Raw genomic sequence first — 16675 nt, 5'->3', positions numbered from 1 at the left:
CTCCTTGTAGCTTTGTCAATTGCGCTTGCAAGGCTTGCCTAGCTCTTCGCTCTTCTTCCAATTGTAGCATGATGAGATCCAGCTTTTGTTCCATGGTAGGCTCGGGTAGGTCGTCTTCAGCCATAGGATCATCCATATGTGGGGTAGTCATCCTGTAAAACTCAACAAACCTTTCTCACTCAAAATCAGTTAGCGGGATGAGCGTAGCTCAAATTTGGGGTTACAAGGCTATGTATTCTTGGGTATTTCTTCTTCAATTTTCAAAAATTCTGCAATATTTCTGTCTCCGTTTGCTGAAAGTACTTCAACGAACTTGTAGATAGGTAGAACAACTTGCTGCGAACAATTTCCAGTTCAGAGTTTTTGCATACGAACAAGTCTTCTATGAGTTTTAAGCACTGGTCAGTTCTGATTTAGTCTGACTTGCAGAGTTGCAGACTTAGCAGACTTGCAGAGTTGTTGACTTGCTGGACTTAGGCCGACTTGCAGAACTTGCAGAACTTGATTACCGTCGACTTGCGGAACTTGACTTCAGAAGTGCGAGATCCGGAGTTTGCGAACTTGTCAGACCTGTGTAACTTGCAGAGAGTTGTGTGACTTAGCTTAAGGAATTAAGCTTAAGCTTAATAAGCTTAGTGACTAAAGCTTATTAAGGGGGAAGAGTCGTCAGTAATCGGCGCAGATCGTGGAGGACAAGAATATGTGTTTGATGACGTCGCGCGAATTTCGGACATCCTCAGAGACCACATCGAATAATCGTGAAGCTATTAAGCTTCTTGTTAAGCTTATAAGCTTAGTAATTAAGCTTTGAAAAAGATAAATTATAAATTTCCTCACTGTTTCTTCACGACTTGATGAAAGAGATGTATGAGTGGTCCTCCGCCTGCAGAGCTTGGTCCTTCGCGATCTGACAGTGGAAACAGAGGTTCTTGATCGCCAGAAGTCTGCTTGTATCGACGGTTCGCGACGAGAGTGACTGTAGAGCCCGTTTGTTCCTGGAGCTCCGCCTTCGCCCGAGATTGATAGCGATTGGAAGCTCTTGATCTCTGCTCCGCTCTGATACCACTGGTGCGCAGATCGGACGCAGATAGCTCACGTGATGAATCCCGGAAGGTCCCCAAGAACAAAGTAATCTACCTTTTTGCACAAAAACCCATGTAAAAGCATACACGACAAGAGGCAAGAGACAAATTGGGTTCAATCTCCCCCATGCCTTGTGTGAGCGCTTCACAAAGCACGTATTTTATGTATATTTCCAATCTTCATGCTCAATAATAGCCCAATTACAAAAATATGACAAGCTTTTTAGCTTTTGAGTTTGCTTTCTACAAAAATAGGAAAATAAAGCTAATGAACGGTGCCCATAGAGTCTGGCATGCCCAATCTCAATGTCCAAATAGAAATAACATATCCTGGCGCATAAGCGCATACAAAATAATAATAAATAATCGATGTCTCAATAGACATAACAAAATATAGGCGTGGCGCCTATCAAAATCTAGTCCAAAGGTCGAAAATCCGCTAGACTCCAATGCTTTCCTCCACCACTGCTGCTATCTCTACACATCAACTGAAGCATTCACAATCGTTAGTAAAATAATACAATTAAACCAACAAAATTGAATACCTAGCAGTCTTCAGCTACATAAATAAATCAACTGGTTAGAAATAAATCCTAACCTTAATTTATTACGAGTGCGCACTCTAAACTCATAAACGTTTATTAATTTAATATGCATTTTGCGGAATCACCCGCTATGGAATCACCCATGTACACACTAAATTAATGAAACGCCTGAAAAGGACAGGCGTCCCCATCAACTTCTCGCACAAAGAATCCTCTTTGTGTATGAGCCTCGGACATCTAAGTTTACGGAATCCACCGTAAAACCTCACGGAATCCACCGTGGAATATGCCTCCTGGCATCAGTCAAGGAGTCCTTGAACTAAGGCTTGACAGGATCCTAGATGTTAGGGAGAGACAACTGAGATCCAGAACCTTGAGAGAATGCCTAGTCGAGTGGAAATATTATCCTTAAGAGGATGCCACTTGGATAGATGAAAGTCCTCTCAACCATCAATATCCCCAGTTTGTCTCGAGTTGAGGACATCTCGATTCCTCCAACGGGGAGAGAATGTAATATTCTCCAATCTAACTACGCATTTTGTATGTGAATGCCCTCTTAGGTTAGGATAATGGTAAAATTTTTTTAAAAATAATCCCTCTCTCCTCCAGCCGACTGTCGTGCTGGAGGAGAAGTGTTTAGCAAGGCCACCAAGCTCCTTGCTGGAGCTTTCTAGGGGGGGGGGGGGGGGGGGAGGATCCCCTCCCCTCCCCTATTTAAATCTATGGCATAGGAGGAGATGAAAGGGAAGGCCGAGAGGATAATGCTGAGGTGTCGCCGCTGAACAAGAGGGGGAAAGCCTGAGACTGCAGTAGTCGTGGGGTGCCGTCACTCTGTCGCCGCCGAGCATAGAGGGAGAGAGTGGAGACTTTGCTCCTGGGTGGCCATGAAGTAGAGGGAGAGGGTGGTCGTGAAGAGGGAGGAGCCAAGGCCCTGCTGCCGCAGGGAAACACGACACGCCAGCAGCCGCCATTCAGCCCCCCTGTCCATCGACACATCAATCTGCCACAGTCGCCATGTGGAGCTTCTATGTCCTCTTCAGAAGCTCAGAAGCTTCTTAGGAAGCTTCTAAAAGCTTTCTAAGAGGCCCCCCCCTCATATGGACCCTTAAGCCCTTTTTCCCACCCTCTCAAAAAAAATTCCCTCCTAAGGGTTCCCTTAGGCCCCTTTCCCCCCCCATGAAAAAAATTCATTCTTAGCCCCTTTAATACCTTTGTTTCCCCCCCTCCCCCACACAAAAAGAAAAGAACCCTCTTTAAGCCCCCACACAAAATCCACTGTTAAGGTCTTTGACACCTTTTCCCCCCATTCAAAAGCCCTCGTAAGGGTCTTTTACACCTTTTATTTTTCCTTTTGCTATGGGTCCTTAAAAAGCCATTAAGCCTTTCCCATGGCTTTAATGGGCCTCACTCGCGGAGGTTTTTAAAACATCCCCTTCCCGGGTTTTAAACCCTTTTCGTGGGTTCTCCCCTCCTCCACAGAAATATCCCTTCAAAGAGCTTCTACGAAAGGAAGGAAAAGAAAACTCATAAAGGATAGTGGAATTTCAAAAGGGAGTTTGCAAAGCCGCATCCAAGACAGAAAGGCTGCATTCGCTATGGCTCCTAAGAAAGCCCAAGGCGCAACCGCAGGAGGATCGTCTCCTAGCATCCACGTGGACATCTCACCACAAGTCTAGGTTTTCCTTCCTAATTTTTATTTGGTATTGTTATAATTCAATCGTGCGAGGATAATTGTTGGAGATAGGATACATTTTTCATCTTGAATACTGAGGTTAACTCTGAAAGAATTAGCTCACGAGACAGAAAAGTTCGGTCATTAGTATTTTCAATAAAACGAACAAAATAAAGTGATTAGAAAATTGATATGCATTTCTAGCAATGCATTGCAATGAACTGAACTTAAATTAATGTCCACATTTACAAAACGGAATTAAGATAGTGCACTCCGTTTAGGCATGGAAGTATAAATTGCATGTCTCATTATTAGGACATATCTTCTTCGGAATGAGTCATTATGGAATGTGCTAATAATCCATAGGAAATTGCAAGGCATGAAATGATTCCTAGGTTGCATAACTCTAGTAAATTGGTATAAATATCGCTTTTCAACTGCATATTTATTAGTAAAAGGCTGCATGTTTTAGGATGAATCTTGTTCGCAAGTTATAGGGTGATTAATTGTAATTGGGCTATAACCTAACCTATGCTTGATCTTAAACTGAAAAGTTAGGGTTGAAAATCAACTTACGTGTAGACAATGAGTCATGTGTTTATGGAAATGATAGTGTAATCATCTTCAAGAATTAAACAAATTGGATTAAACCTAAACACCTTAAAACCGCGAAGGGACTCGTTTAGGAAGAGTTAATTCAATTTCAAAGAACTAACTAGGAGTTAACACATGACCTAGTCGCTCATATTGCCAAGGCTGGAACTCCTATGCCCTAAAGACTTGCCCACATTCACGGAATGTAGGGACATTGGAACATACTTGAGAAGTGATCTAGGGTTTGTCCCTAAGATTCTTTCGCTAAAAAGATGGAACGTGGAGCACTGACAGTGTTAGCCTAAAGTAATCAGGAACAGATTGTTTCGTGACTGCATTCGGAGGGTAAATAGTCCCATAGCTTGATGTGACACTTGTGCAACAAGTAGTAGAGTCGCACGATCTTGTGAATTGATCGCAAGGAAATGGCCAAATTTCTCGGAATGAGGTTGGGAAATTCTTACACAAGTTATCTTACAAGAGGATGAATAATCATGCTAACATAGTATCTTTCTTGGGTAAAGATAATTGCTTGAAAGCAAAAGACCAACCAATAAATTGGGATAACATATAAACTTAAGGTATTAACCAAGTCGGGTTAAAAGGGTACGGCCCTAATCCCAGGATATAGGGGATCTTGCCAAGTTGGAAGTTCCCGGATTGAGTGCTGCATGCATTTGGAAAGAAGGATTCACTCCTTAGGAGTTGGCCAACAATAACGACCAATGGAAATGATTTTTCTTGTTACAGATTTAAGAGCATTGTTTTGCTTTGTTTGATCAAAGAATTAAAGGATAAATGGATATCTAATGCTTCAGGTTGAAGGCCTGAAGGGAGAGGCAACTTCAGTTACCCTCGACTGCCTGCCTGACCCTAACCAAGGGGGTTGTTAACTGCACCGGGAAACTAGACCGAACCCACCGCAAGAGGTCTCTCCGTTGAGCGCTACTTGGAGCAGGACGACGCTTTGGTGCGAGGGGGGGCTCTGGCCATAAATCCCTCGCCTTTCGGGCCCTGCACAAGAGGCTAACATGACTCGGGATTGGATCTCGAGGTCCGCATACTAGTCTACGGGTGGAATCTTGGATTAGGGATTTGTGTGGATTGCTGGATAGCCTTCGAGTGGATTAAGGATAAGCCTATGATAACTTGTTAACAAGGAACTTGTTTGACATTGCTTTTCTATGTCAAGTGATATGATTATGTGAAGGAACCAGTGCCTAACAGGTTAATTAAGGAAGCTGATTGATACATGTCCAACTAAATGTGTTAGGTAATTAAATAACTAAAACAACCTGAGGAAAGTGAGGTGGATGTGGCCATAGGTCCGTCCTACGGATGGGTGGTCCCGGTTGGTCGGGAAGTTTTCTCAAATCACGATAGACAGCAGGAGGGTCGTTCGAAGGATTCGAACAGCAAGAGCATTGACCTAGAGTCTAAATGATCCCGATTTACATTGTTTTAGGGGAACGGAATGGGACTATGCTTTATGGCAGAGAGGTTGAGCTTCACATCCCTCTCGTTTTCCATTCTCCTTGAACCAAGTGCAGCCTGAATCCGCTTCGGACCTGGCATTTCTGCGTAAAGTAGTTCACTTGGATTCGACACTAGTTGCCGTTAGGAAATGACCAATAGGGAAAACCCTAATTCAGGTCGGTCCTAAGTGGGAACAACCGGAATACTTTCGCTACGTGGCAGACGTGGAAAGTCCTAGATCGTGAACCCCGTAACATTCCGTGGGAGTGCCGGGTAGAGCTTTCTAGATATCCTTTCCGATGGACTGCTAAGACGTGTCCTGAAGATAACAGGTGGACACGTTACAATGACCTCGAAAAAGCAAGCCACAATTGATATGATACCTAGATCTTAAAAAAGAACCAATGCCCAGCATAAATGAATTTCAAAAGATTGTTAGCTATCTATTGTGCAATTCATAACTATAAAAACCAACTACTTAGATATCTATGAGTTTGGTCTTATTTTATTTTAACAAGATCTCAACATTTATTTTGGATTTTCCATTCCTTGTTTTTGTCTTGAGTAATTATCCATATGTATACCCTCTTGAGTAATTATCCATATGTATACCCTCTATATCACATGCATTTAATGCCTATTTATAAATATCTATATTTGTGAATCTTCCCTTAATAAAAGATAACCCTTTTCTATTCAATCTACAATAATACCTATCAATCTTATATGTTCCCATCATCTTTTATCTTTTGAACTATATGAGGCACTTAGTGTGTTTTGTATAGTAGTGTATGTGAAAATATTTATAGTCTAGCTTATCAACTTTTATTTTTATCTTTGTATTTACAACACCAAACTAAAACTCATGAGGGACTTTTAAAATATGTTAAAAATTCATCTAGCTTGGTGAACCTCAGGAAATAGAATTGAAATTGCAATTTAAAAATCTCAACTTTGTCGCTTTTTTACATGAATTTTAAAAACCAAGCTCACCACCTCATGAATGGAATTTACTCTTGAGGTTTCTGAAGTTAGGCTAAAGAGAATGGTGTCAATTTTCAAAATTTATACCAAAATTAGTAAATTGGTCTTCTTACACCACAAAATGAGGGATAAAAAATCAACTTCATGCGTTGAGTGGTGGATGAAATTTCTCCAAAGATTAGTGCAAAGCGTGGATGAAATTTCATCTAGTGATCATAAGCAAGAGATTCAGGCAGTGATTGTGTCCACTTAGAAAATGATTGAAACATGATTTCAACAAAATTTGCAATAAGACAAAGCATGAGGTAATTTGCAATTACCTCCATGTGACACAGAACCAATGTTAGTTTAGTACTCCAATCCAAGAAGATTCTAAATAGTTGTTTTTGGATCACGATAGGGATTCAAGGAAATGGAAAAACTCCCATAGCAATGAACCATTCGATCATTAGCAATTGCCTTGACTATTGACGTGCAACAATATTTTAATCTCTCTCATTCCCTTTCAATGCTCAGAATCCCCCAATCTACTTCATTTATCTCTACTCCCATTCAACCACCTATAACACAACCACAAATAGCTTATGGGTTTCTAACAATAGGTCAAACATGCTTCCTATCTATCCCATCACTAGTAACGGCCAACAATTGTTCAGCATTAATGGAGCCTACAAGGGGGCCAAGTATTAAATCTAGCAATCTACACACAAGATAAAACACTTCTCAAGGTTCATCCCCATTTCAGAATGGAGGAAAATAAATGGCATAACACCCCAACTTCAACATCCAAAACTCAACGGTAATATTGACAAGAGACACTTGGGTAGCCAATGTCAAACCTCTCACGTGAAATCTCTAAACAAAGAGTCCTACGCTAGTGATGCTTTAGCATAGGATAGCATAGGAATGCAACCACAAGGAGTAGAGGAATCGAAATTCATTATTGCATCCAGTCACAAAGAGAGGCATTCTCAACAAAAATCACTTTTCCCTCCTGGATTTGGGCACCATTTTGCATGGACACAAAGGCAATTGGTGGTTCGGGACTATCGAGAGGGTCATAGACCTTTCGTTGTAAAGACATTTCATGTTCATATGATATCCATTTCACCCATGATATCTACCCCATAAAATAAGAATCATCAGTACTAGGATCCCCCATTGCTTCTTGGTATACTAGAAAGTACTTCCAAAAGCTCACAATCCACACTACCAATCTGATGCAAATGAGAATTCTCCATAGCCACAATGTGAATCTTTTTGCCATCAGAGCTTCCTTATGAAAGGTCCACTCCATGAAATGACAATGTGAAATGGGCCATCCCCTACCTAGTTTTAGGGGAAGATGTTGCAATCCCTAGCTTTTACAAATCACACGAAGGTCCACAAGTTTGTCAAGGGAATAGAGATTAGTTTAATGAATCATCCATGCAACTTATTCTAACCACTACTTAACCGCTAGCGTAGCCTATATAGCTAGCTAGTAACCAAATCATCTATTTAAACATGCAAGGCTTGATGAGATGGCAAATTGGAAAATAATTAGGGCTTGAGCTCTACTTGATGTATGTTGCTCCTTAAAATAATCCACTTTCATATATTCACACACACACACACAAACTACATGCAAACCATTCAACCAAAAACAAGTTTTAAAACATGAAAGAGTATTAAGGAGATAAAGAGAAACATTGAGATAAAGGGCCATCGACCTTTGAATGGTAAAGAAAATGCATGAGAATATTGAAGTTGCTAACAATTATACTATGCAAGAAGAAAAAACCCAGCAACTTACAAAAGGATTGTGGTATAAAACAAATTAAATTGAACTTGTACAATCAATATCTCATTTGGAAAAGAATAATAAACAATTGTGTGTGGACAACTTCTTGTAATGTCATATCTCTCGTCAAGATTGAGAATGTAGACAAATTTTGGTAATGGCACATTTTTAGTGAATTTTTTTATAATGCATAAGAACATGCCTTGTCTTTGAGCTTAACATGTGACAAGAAATGGTATACTTCCTTCGTTGCAAGAGCTAGGCAGCATATGCTGGTTCCTATGACAATATTAAAGCCAATTCCTGCCGTCTACTACCCCAATGCATCCGATGAAAATCCTTCCTTGATTGTTCCGCTGCTGACTACTATTTCTGGAGGAGGTGATCAGACTTGTTATATTTGGCAACTGCCTTTGTAATCGCTGCTCGCCACACATGCACAAACACAGACACAGAGAGAGAGAGAGAGAGAGAGAGAGAGAGAGAGAATGGTAAGCTCCAGCTGTAGCTCATGTACTGTAGTGCTGGTATCGATCGTATTGATTATCGTGCAGATGAGCTTACTGAGCGGTAGGAGCGACACTCGTACTGGTCATGATGATCATCAGCTGGGCAGGCAGAATATGGGTCTATTCGTGGGAGCAGCACGGGCATTAACGCAAGATTTTTCCAGCTGCCCGGACGAATGCTTGCACCGCAGTGAGTGCTCAGGCTGCTGCGCCGATGAGGGCTCTGGTTCCTTCTGTTGCGATTATTGCTACGCCTACGGTGATCCTGATGAGCTCTGGTCGGCAGATGCCATATTGCTCAGGAAAGTACACAACATGAACATACCATGCATGAGTCGCCTTGTCGTTATCATGAATTATAAAAATGTATGGGCACATCGACAAAGTTTCAGGGGTTGCTAAGTACTTTTTGTTTGTGTCGTACTTGTTTTGTTGAGTTTTAACGAGGAGGAACTTGGAAATTTGAGTTGCTATTTTCTTCACAATTTTCCGACAGGATACCTTGGGCTATATTATATGATTTTGGTAAGGATTTTCCCACACAAGTTTTGCATTGCGATGGTCTTTTGCAAATCGGAGCCGATTTTAGGATAAAACAAGCCTCTCTTCCCCTAAAGATTGCATCGGATTTCACCGAGCTCTTAAAGAGCTACTTTAATTTCTTGCTTCGAGTCCTGGACGTGAAAAGTTGATTTTAGAGAGTTACAAGGGCAATATCTAAGTTTTAGATGAAATTTGAGGAGCTTTAATTCATAAGTTCTAACCAAATTATAGAGGCATGAGGGATTAAACAAATATGAGCAATAATTTGAGAATTTTATCAAAAATAGGGGTGTAATGGGATCAAGTTTTTAACAAATATAAGTAGTAGTTTGGAAAATTTTCATTGCCCGTGATTAATATATGTTTTCCTAGAAGATAAATGATCGTTTATTAAATAGTGGGAATGTGTATACCAGAAAAGGTGATCAAGTTTTGTCCTAAGCGTATCTGTACGTATATAGAATTTTCTAAGCTATCTTAAAAATGGGTCCATTTTGGCTCCTCAAGGGGTCACTCACAAATATGCAAGGATATCACATGCGTTTAAAAGAAGGGATATTAACAATGCCATTTTTACACATTTTTAACATATAAAAAGGTACCACATAAAGCAACCATTTAAAATTGAATAGAAAATGGGTGAGCTTTACTTCTCAAAAATTCACATATACAGGTACTTTTAAATAGGCCTTCCATACACATGTCATAGAGGCTTTAAATATAGTGAATCCCCTAAGTTTGGATGAGAGCTCTCAAAATAGCTAAAATCTCTACCTTACACCTCAAAACCATATTTTTCCATTAGGATTTTTCCCTTTTCCATATGTGTTCAGTTTCTATTAATCCATTTTAGACTTTGAGAATCTCTTCATGTAAATTTTCTTCTCTCTCCAAAAAAAGGCCATTCTCATGGTCAGGTATTGTTAAGACTTGCCTAGCTAAACAATTTCTTCATACATTCTCCATATCATCCTTGCCTCTTAGCAGTGCCATAATAGGTGGGTCATTGTCAACCTTTTAAGTTTGTTAATTTAACAATGCATTCAATTTTTGGTAGCTGTGTATGGTCTTCCAAGATTTTGTTGATTTTCCTTTCCATGTCTTCACCAATATATGTGGGAATAGGCCTTTCTATGCGCTTTCTAAATTGGCCGAAATCCTTATTTTTCCTCATTTTAACCATGTCAAGTTTTCCCCAATGGTGGAGAACAGTCTGCCATATACTCTTGAGGCCAACCTAGGAGGCCACTGGCCACCTATCAACCTTCCTCTCCAAAACTTCCCCAACAAACTTCTTATCCTCTTCCTCTAGATTGAACTTGTTTGTTATTTGCCCTACATTCATAATGCCACTATCTCTTTTCCAAATATCTATCCTCAGCTAACCATCCCTTTGAGATTGCCATTTTAGCATTTGTTGTTGGATTTGTTGTATTCGAGGTTGATTTATGACCGAATCCAAATGGGCAAGACCGAATACATTGTGCTAGGATGACATGCCCTTTTTTTATATTCTTCTCCTTTCTAGCTTAGATTTTGAAGAGAGAATCTCCATAGATCCACCAACTTCTTAATAGTATCATACCCTTTTAATCATCACTTTGGCTCTCAGAGCCGATGCTTGTGCCTCCTAGTTAAGCGTTGGGCATTTACCTTCTAGCAATGTGGCTTGTCTAATAGAAAACTTGAAAATAGCCACATTGGCTTCACCGCCTTCTTGTCTCGACAATGGCTTGAAAATTACTCTCCTAACATTTCGTGCTCCTTCTAAAATCCTTATCCTCCACTCCTTTAGCTACAAATATAGTTGTCATGGAGAGGATCTTATCCAAAATGATAGGTCTTCCTCGAAAGCTAGTGGAGATTGAGGCAAACCTAGTCACCTTCATTTGCATTCTCCTTGAGAGCCATTGTATATTACTCCCATCAGATATTCCCACCCCTAGAACAACTCTTAAGTATTTGAAAAACTTCTCCAATCTTCAATACATTAAAGCCAAATTCATTTTGCCAAGAACTAGGTAGGTCATGCCAACCTAGACAAAGTTACTCTAACCTAGCTTTATGACTATTTCACTTGAAAGTTTAACATATAGTTCAAAAACTATCAATATCTATCAGTTTATAAACAACAAATGTGATTTATGATCATGCTGATGTTTGTGCTCTCAGTAGATCTCTTGATTAAGAAAGTTAAGCTTCACTAAATATATTGTACATCACTTTCCTCATCACTATCATGAATTATAAGCATATGGGCAAATCAGCAAGTTTTAGGGTTTGGTTAGTAATTTTTGTTTATGTTGTTGTATATATAATTTCGGTAGGGATTTTTCCCTTCTTACACAATTTTAGCAAGGTCTTTTGCAAATCAAAGCTAATTTTAGTATAAAGCAAACCTCTAGTTTCCTAAATATTATATCCAACTTACTAGGCTTCAAATAGCTACTTTAATTTTTTTCCTTGAGTCGTAAACATGAAAAGTTTATTTACGGTAGTGGTGCACGGTGCACTGAATCTTGGATGATTGGATCTAATGGAAAACTCCCAAAATGCCCCTTAGTTTCTAAAATTCTCTAAGATATCCCTAAAATTTCAAAACTTATCGAAAGTCCTTGGTGTGTCTCTTTCTTTCCAATTGAGCTTTTTAGTCTCACCTATCCCTCTTCTTTTATATTAGGGACCTATCTTTGTGTGTCTTGGATGATCTCTCCATTGAAGAATCTCAACAACACTAGAATCTAACTCCATAGCTGAAAAGCTTTTGTATCCCACTTATGTAGACCAACACAAAAAATGCTTATTCTATCCTATATTTATGATGCTCACATTCATTGTATCAATTAATACATATAAAACATGGTGTATTAAATGGCTCTTAAAGAGCTACAAGGCTAATATCTACGATTTAGATGAAATTTGAGTAGCATTTTAGGATTTTTGACCAAATTATAGAGGCATGAGAGAATCCAATTTCAAACAAATATAAGCAATAATTTGAGAAATGTTCAAAAAAAAGGGGTGTAATGGGATCAAGTTTTGAAGAAATACAAGCGATAATTTGGATAATTTTCCCAAGTTTGGATAAAAATATATATTTTTAAGAAGACAATATGATTGTTTACTAAATAATGAGAATATGTACATCAGAAAATGTGATTGGGGCCTTGCCCTAAGCTTATTTCCACCTATATACATTTTTCTAAGCCAACTAACAAATTGTTCCTTTTTTATTCCTTAGGGGATCATTGACAAGTATGTAAGGATATCACATGGGTTTAAAACAAGTGATTTTAAAAATACCATGTTTACACGGTTTTAACTTATAGAAAGATGCAACATAAATGAATCGTTTATAGATTGAAAAGAAAATGAGTGAGTTTTATTTCTTGAAAATTCACATATATAAGTTTTTTTTTAATAGGTCTTGAATGCGCATGATATAGAGGGTTTAAATATAGTGAATCCGTTGATTTTGGCTCAAAGCTCTCGAAAAGGCTAAATTTTCTACCTTTCAACTTAGAACTATATTTTTCCATTATAAATTTTTACCTTTTGCATATGTATTCAATTTCTATTAATCCATTTCAAACTATGAGAATCTCTTCACCTAAAGTTCCTTACTCTCCAAAAAAAGGTTGTTCTCATGTTCAAGTATAGTTAAGCCTTTTCACCACTCGACCTTCGGCCAGTGAATTGAGTAGTGCCCTCTTGTGTTGAAGTGCAGTGTGACCTTGGAGATGATCCACCCATCCAAAATATCCTTCCTTAATTAATCTAATTAAGAACCAACCATAATCAAGGCAATTAGCCTAATATCATCTTCCAACAAAACATTCCTTTATTCCCCATGGCAACTTGCTATCACTGACCCTTGGCATGCATTTACCATCAAACATAACCACCTCGAATAATCATCTAAATCACATCCCAACAATCAGTTTAATGCAAAAGCATTTAGGACGTTATTTGATCAATCAACCAAAACAATGTTATCCTTTTCCAAACATTGGAGGAATGGTCGCGATAACCTTTCCGTCGCATATTTGCTCTCCCCCTTGGGATCAGGAACGGTTCTATGTAAAGTTTACTTAACACACCCTTCTTTTGGCTAAGGCATATGTTAAGGTTTCAGGAACCATACAAGACATAAGTTCTACTAGTCACTTACATTGATTGATAACCCAGCCTTCTTCCCAAAAAGTACAAAAGCATTGGTATTTCCCTTGAATCAGGTTTTCCTAACCCGTTGAGCTCTCTACTTGCCGTTGAGACCCAGAGTTGTTATCTAGTCCAATCCCTGAATTCAGATTGATAAACGTAGTGGTTATCAGTCGAATCCTAAGGAATATTAGTCTTTACTCCTTATCATCATTGTTTGTACTAGCTAAGCACAACATCAAGATTCCCAATCTATCAAACATGAGATATTAACAAGAGTTTGGGAAAAGGTCTAAAGCTTCGAAAATGATTCTTTTCTAGACTAAGTTGCTTTCCATGCAATCCATCAGGCATGCAAGTTGCAACATATACCTTCAAAGTGATGAAAATGCATCTACTATTCACTCTCTCCCTCTTTCTCTCTCTTCTCTCTGTCTCTCTCTCTCTCTCTCCATCTTCTTCTTCTTCTTCTTTGTCTCTCTCTCTCCTCACCTCCCCCCCTCTCTCTCTCTCTCTCTCTCTCTCTCTCTCTCTCTCTCTCTCTCTCTCTCTCTCTCTCTCTTACAGCAGCAAGGGGGTGAAAGAGGTGGTACCTCTCTACCCCTTTACGATGGGAGGGGGCGTTTAATCTAGGAGGGGGTTTATTATTGGGGGGGCTTGGCACGGGTCCCCTCCTCTTACCACCTATCTAGGCGGCCAATTTGGGCTGCCCCCATGCATCTGGGGAAAAGAAGAGATGGTGGGGGGGGGGGGGGGGGAGGGGAAGAGAGATGGCACACGTGTGCCCTTCCACTACGACAGAAACGAGGCATAGACGCGCATGTTAGACGCGCAAAGTCGGGCGCATCTATCAAAGCGTCTATAAGTGCATGTAAACGTACATGTAAATAGACGCGAAATTTGCGTCTATATATCCGCGCAAATAGACGCTAAGATAGACGTGCTAGCAGACGCACAATTATTTAACCACCTAAAATTAGCAATTCACATAATTAAAAAACCAAAGTTAATAATTATTTAACCACCTGAAATTGATTCTTGAGCATGCACATGTGCGCATGATAAAAACCATAGAATTAAGAATACACATTGAATCATTGAATTAAAAAAATAGAGTTAATAATTACTTTTTCATTGCTCTCTAATGAATGGCAGTTCCTCCTGTTGACAAGCCTGATATAAGTAATTAGCGGCAAGCGACAGAAACCTTACAATTAGTAGCAAGCATTGCAATATGTATCTCGTAATTTCTCTACGCACTTGAAGATGATAAAAGATACTTTCTTTTTATTATGGAAAATTCAATTTAGCTTTAAAATTGACTATTGATTCTTGAGTATGCACGTGTGCGCATGATAAAAAGCATAGAATTAGGAATACACATTGAATCAATAAGCAAATTAAGTATGTTACAGTGAATGATCCATCTCATCTTCAATGAGATCAGCCCTTGCTAAACTATCTACTTCTAGGTCTATATTACCAAGAGGTAACGAAACAAATAAGTATATCCCACTATCAGATGTGTTGCTATATTGCTTAATAACTTCATCAATATCATTAACAATCACATTATTGTCTTCTTCTATGTTTCCTTGAACATCCTCGCGAGGTTCATCTTGTACTATATCACATATATCATCCATTATGGTGTCATCATGCACATCATCGTTAATTGTTGGATTGTCATCTGCTATCTCCATATCGGTAATATTACCATATATTGGTTTTGAACGATTAGATATAGGGATGACATACCACCATCGGTTATTGTTTACCATTGGATGATACACAACCTGTATTTGAAAAACAAAAGCAAAAAACTTAAGTACTTATTATATTGTGTATATGTATCACATGTATACATATAAAAAATTTAGCCTTTGCATATATACCTGCTCGCATTATTAAGGTAGTACTAATGTGTCATTCTTATTTTGGTGAAATTTTGTAGAGTCAATGATTACAAAACCACTTGGATGACGTCTGATTGTGCAATGCTCACCATTTGTTACCACTTCTTTAAACCACTTCACATCCAGTATATATATAAAGAATCGTCTGAAGTCAAGCTTCAGAATATCTTGGATCAAGCCACAATAACCTTTCATGGTACCATTGGCATCCTCGAAGTGAGCAAGGATACCACAATCTTGGGTATTTCTCTTTTCATCTATATGTTGAGTTCGAAGATGTTTACCCTCACACCAAAGTGCATTGAATAATGTGCACTAGTAGTAAAAGATAAAAGATCAAACATGTCAAATATTTATATAAAATAAAACATATAGAAACAAATTAATTAATAGTATGTCTCACCTTTGATAAGCAACCTCGTGCGTATTCCCACTCTTCTTGAGATGTATTAATTTCCTCCTCTTTTTCCATTCTCTCAATTTTCTCATGTAACTAATCTATATCAATATGACGTGGGAGTGCATTTAGATGATCTAGAAATGAGACATTACGTCCATATCTAGTGCGAAATTCTTGTCTTTCGCTTTTTCTTCTTGCCCTTGCTTCATTATATAGTGTCACCCATTTGCTCATTACATCACTATTGAGCACACAAAAACTATTTAACTTACGAAGTTCTTCTTTTGTTAGCACTTTACTCATTCCTTTTCCTTGAGGTACTATAGAGGTCATCCTCAAGTCTTCATCATCTTTCCATAGTCGTGGTTGAGAGGGATCCACTTCAGCAAGATATTCAGAGATATAAACAAGGGATGATTGCACTAACCAATCCTCAGCCATGCTTCCCTCAGTCCATAAACAATATAACAAACAATATATTATGTAAACAATTCATCATGCTAAATACTTTAAAGTCAATCGAGAGAAATGCACTTCTTACCGACTCATGCTGAGTGGAGGGTGGCTGTCGGCATTAGTCCATCTCTCCTTCCAATCTCGAATGGTTAGAGATTGTGGAGTCATTCCATTAGTAGGGAGAACATATTTGGGATGGTCAATAGGAAGAAATCGATGATGACTGTCGTAGGTAACCTTCTTTAAACGTGCCGGCCTAGAGGAAACTAGAGAGGGACCGCAAATAGGACATGCATGATATCCTGACGTGGTTAAACCTGAAAAAACAAGTGAATTAGTAAAATGCAATTTATTCAAGTCTTGAATTTCAAATATAGAGTTATATACATGTACCTGAACACTCTCCGTATCCTGGAAAGTGGTGCATGGTCCACAACAACATGGCCTTCAATGTGAAATCTCTAGAGGATGCAGATGCACTTGTATCTTGCACCTCAATACCTTCCCATAACATTTCTAACTCTTCAATCAAAGGCTCTAAGTTAATGTCCATG

This window comes from Lygodium microphyllum, chromosome 5 (assembly GCF_053477565.2).
Source record: "Lygodium microphyllum isolate KBCC chromosome 5, Lygodium_microphyllum_v1.1.10, whole genome shotgun sequence".
NCBI lineage: Eukaryota > Viridiplantae > Streptophyta > Polypodiopsida > Schizaeales > Lygodiaceae > Lygodium > Lygodium microphyllum.
Note: the sequence above shows the minus strand (reverse complement) of the source record.